This window comes from Palaemon carinicauda, chromosome 19 (genome assembly GCF_036898095.1).
Source record: "Palaemon carinicauda isolate YSFRI2023 chromosome 19, ASM3689809v2, whole genome shotgun sequence".
NCBI lineage: Eukaryota > Metazoa > Arthropoda > Malacostraca > Decapoda > Palaemonidae > Palaemon > Palaemon carinicauda.
The window spans coordinates 48927946-48932945 of NC_090743.1; positions in this window are offsets into that span (position 1 = coordinate 48927946).

Sequence of the window (5000 nt, forward strand, 5' to 3'; positions counted from 1 at the left end):
ATGATTAAAAACTGTATTCACCCTGAGAGAGAGAGAGAGAGAGAGAGAGAGAGAGAGAGAGAGAGAGAGAGAGAGAGAGAGAGAGAGAGAGAGAGAGAGTGTGAGGCATTAAATTTTGCTGTGCTAAAAAACTTTCTTTCAATGAAAGCATACCAATTTGCCTTTTTCAGGGTGTCATTTCCCTTCACATTTTTGCATTTTAGGTTAAATACACAACTTGACGAATAATGCTAAAACGGCAAAGGAATAGGAAAATTAAAATGTATGATACACACATACAAAACAAATGCCATGGCAACTTCTTGCTAAAACACTTCCTATTATTTTCCACTTACAACAAATCATTTTTCATATCACAAAATTTAGCCATCTGTAATATCGCTTACAGCCTCAGTTTAAGCTGTGAGTTTTATAGGTCTTTGCGGAAAATTTCTCTGCTGATAAAGGCCACGTGGATCACACATTGCTCACATCTACCACTTAGCTTCACTGGCAAGTACGAGATTAAGATATTCATCCCCCAGCATATAGAGCTCAAATTAATAACATGAACTTTCCAAGGCTATAGTTGTCACTGACTCATCATCGGTTGCTCTAGAGCAGGGGTGTGAAATTGAAAACTCATGGCACGCGGGAGGGTGTTCTCCATAAGGAATAAATGCAGACTAGTGCACAGCTTGTGGTTTACTAACAGCACTGGCCCACTATGGGAGGCACGATAGGTATTTTGGGTTATACCATCAGCATTAAACGGGTCATGATCTAAATGTTCAACAGATAGATATTTGTTACCAAAGCGAAATAATGTGACATGTAACAATAATGACATTTTGGAAATCGGCTATAAAAAGATATATAAATGAACCCATTATTTATACTTTGACAAACTTGCTCACCGTGTGCTCCAATAAGAATATATAAGATACACGTATAATTTTACAAGCCACATGGGCTTCCAACCGTCACTCATAACAGTACACCTCTCCAGCCACCCCACCACCAAACCCCGATTTCCGGTATCAAACAACATTCAAGTCTATAATATACTGTATGTTATGGATCTCAAAAAAAAAAAAAAAAAAAAAAAAAAAAAAAAAAAAAAAAAAAGCGTGTCCGTGATTGCGTGTGCCCACTTTTAACACACAGGAGTTACTTCCAATATTGGCCTTGCTTCCAATATAACGTAAAAGACAAATAAGTTTGGAACTCCGAAGACAGATGACGATAAACGATGTGGTAACCAACTTATCCAAGCCTAAATCCAGATAGAATATTTATGCATTGCACGTCGTGGGGAAGTAACAGGTGTCGGCCAAGTCAAGATGTTTCCCCAACTCAGAATAAGGGCCCTGTACTGTCATTATTAATTTATTGGTAGATAAAATATTAACTTTTGATCCGCCACGCTTATAATATGACATTGAATATGTACTTTATAATAATACATTTGCCATTTTATATATTTGTTCATAGTTATATTGTGAAAACTACGCAATAATTCAATTGGAAACCATGCATGAAAATATATAAATAAAAATTCCCAACTTTTCAAACAGTGAATATGCGTCAACGTAATTAGCAAGTTAAAATCACCTACAAATAACCGCCTTTGTCAATACCTTATTTGTTGACCAGGCGGACATGAGTCTTTTTATAGTTTATTTATGACATATTTGTTTTTGATGCTGTTAATAGTTTATATATGACATGTCTCTTTTGACGTTGTTACTGTTTTTAGAATGATTTATTGTTAATTTGTTCTCTTCATTTATTTATTTCCTTATTTCCTTTCCTCACTGGGCTATTTTTCCCTGTTGGAGCCCCTGGGCTTATAGCATCTTGCTTTTCCAACTAGGGTTGTAGCTTGGATAGTAATAATAATAATAATAATAATAATAATACTTCATTGATAATTGTTAGCACCATGCGGATGTCATTAACTAATACACCTTTTATTAACACGCGTCATACCCTTAAACGTTAACTTTAGTTACTTCTTGTGAGACTAACTATCGCTTCAGTAGACCTAACTTCAATATTCAAGTTATTGAAGACCAGTTTGTGGGCATCTGAACGTACGTAAAAATCTCTTCCTCAATCATCATCATCATCATTATTGGGTAAGCTATAACCCTCGTTGGAAAAGCACGATGCGCTAAGTCCAAGGGTTCCAACAGGGAAAAATAACCCAGTGAGGAAAGGAAACAATGAAATTAGTAAACTACAAGAGAAGAATAAGCAATCAAAATAAGAAAGTTCACGAACAGTAACAGCATTAAATTAGATAAGTTAATATTTCATGTACTAAGTACAAAGAATTTAAAAAAAAAAAAATAACATAAGGAAGAGACTCAAGATGGAATAGTGTGCCCGAATGTACACTCAATCAAGAGAACTCTATCCGAATATAGTGAAAGACCCTGGTACAGAGGCTAGGGCACTACAAGAGAATAGAAAACAATAGTTTGGTTTTGGAGTCTCCTGAAGAGCTGCTAACAATGGCTAAAGAATCTCTTCTACCGTTCCCCGTAAGAGGAAAGTAGCCACTTAACCATTACAGTGCAGTAATTAACCTTGAGCAAAGAAGAATTATTTGGTAATCTTCGTGTTGTCATGTGTATGAGGACACTGGCAAATGTGTAAAGAATATTATTATTATTATTATTATTATTATTATTATTATTATTACTACAAGCTAAGCTATAACCCTGGTTGAAAAATCAAGATGCTATAAGCCCAAGGGCTCCAACAGAAAAAAACTAGCCCAGTGAGGAATGGAAACAAGGAAACAAACTACACGAGAAATAACAAACATTCAAAATATATTTGAAGAACGGTGACAACATTAAATTAGATCTTTCATACATAAACTAAAAATTTCAAAGGACAAGAGGAAGAGAGATAAGATCATAAGATAGAACAGTGTGCCCGAGTGTACCCTCAAGCAAGAGAATTCTAATCCAAGACAGTGGAAGACCATGGTACTGAGGCTATGGCGCTACCCAATACTAGAGAAAGGTTTCATTTTGGAGTGTCCTTCTCCTAGAAGAGCTGTTTTCTATAGCTAAAGTCTCTCTTTTACCCTTATCAAGATGAAGCAGCCACTGAAAAATTACACTGCAGTGGTTAACTCTTTGAGAGAAGAAGAATTGTTTGGTAATCTCAGTGTTGTCAGGTGTATGAGGACAGAGGAGAATGTGGAAAGAAAAGGCCACACTATTCGGTGCATGTGTAGGCAAAGAAAAGAAGAGCCAGTCATGAGGATCCAGTAACTCTCTAGCGATAGTATCTCAATGGATGACTGGTGCCCTGGACAACCTACTAATGCCTTTCTTGCTATCCAATCAATTTAACTTTTACTTTACCCTATCCAACCGTTGCACCTCGGTGTTAGGACATTAGGCGCAATAAAATCATACATAACAAGGATTGGCCAAATATCCCTTATAAATCCACAGCAGAAACTATTAAATCGCGTGGTTCGATTTTCTTTGTTTTTGTCTTACCATGTTTCATCATAATGTTACATGTGAAATTCGTAAACTGATATATGCACCCATTTATCTAAATCAAACTGACATTTTAAATTTGGTTTACGGAGAAATCCAAATTGACTCGACCTTTGCCTTTCTACCAATTAATATTGTCATTACGAAGTGTTTCCATGCCCTAGTTTTATAATCTATGAATCATCTGGACAATACAAAAACTAATAAACTTAATTTTAAAAAATAGCCTACTCGTTTATATTATGCACCGTTTCTAACATAACATTCAAATTATTACCTGTTAGTCTACCACTTCAAAAATCTGCTTACCCAGATATTAGGTTAGGTAGTTTCTTGCCCACTTTACATAATATGGCCAGATTTTCTTCTGCGAAAGCGGGACATTTTATATACTCTCGGCGACGAATTAGGATCTCGTAAGCTTTTCGTATCCTGAAAATTTTTTCGTATACTGGGGCATAAAAATCTTTGTATCGCTTTTCGTATCCTGAATTTTTCGTAAGCAGAAACTTTCGTATCCAGAGGTATCACTGTATATATATATATATATATATATATATATATATATATATATATATATATATATACACAGTATATATATTATAAGTAGTAGGTTGCCCAGGGCACTAGCCACCTGTTGAGATACTACCACTATAAAGTTATGGTGTCCTTTGACTGGCCAGAGAGTACTACATTGGATCCTTTTCTGTGGTTACGGTTCACTTTTCCTTTGCCTACACATACACCGAATAGTCTGGCCTGTTTTTTACAGATTCTCCTCTGTCCTCATAAACCTTACTACGCTGTGATTACCAAACAATTCTTCTTCACCCAAGGGGTCAACTACTGCACTGTAACTGTTTAATGGCTACTTTCTTCTTGGAAAGGATAGAAGAGACTATTTAGTTATGGTAAGCATCTCTTCAATGACAAGGACACTCCGAAATCAAACCATTGTTCTCTAGTCCTGGGTAGTACCATAGCCTCTGTACCAAAGTCTTCCACTGTCTCTTGAGTTAGAGTTCTCTTGCTTGAGGGTACACTTGAGCACAATATTCTATATAATTTCTCTTCCTCTTGTTTTGTCAAGTTTTTATAATTCATAAAGGAGATATTTATCTTAATGTTGTTACTGTTCGTAAAATATTTTATTTATCCTTGTTTCCTTTCCTCACTGCGCTATTTACCCTATTGAAGCTTTACAGCCCTCAACCTTGTAGGTCTGGGTCTTCCAACTCTTCTAGTGCCTTGTGAAGCCCAGCTGAATGTTTGAACTAATCTCCTTTAGGAAGTGCGAAGAGCATGCCCAAAAAATACCCTCATCATGATCTCATCCACATATGGCACTCGAGTAATCTCTTTTATAGTTTCATTTCTAATTCTGTCCAGCCATTTAACTCCCACTATCCTTCTGAGGGCATTGATCTCAAAACTACTAAATCTATTGGAAATTGTTTCATTGTCATACCATGACTCATGCCCATAGAGTAA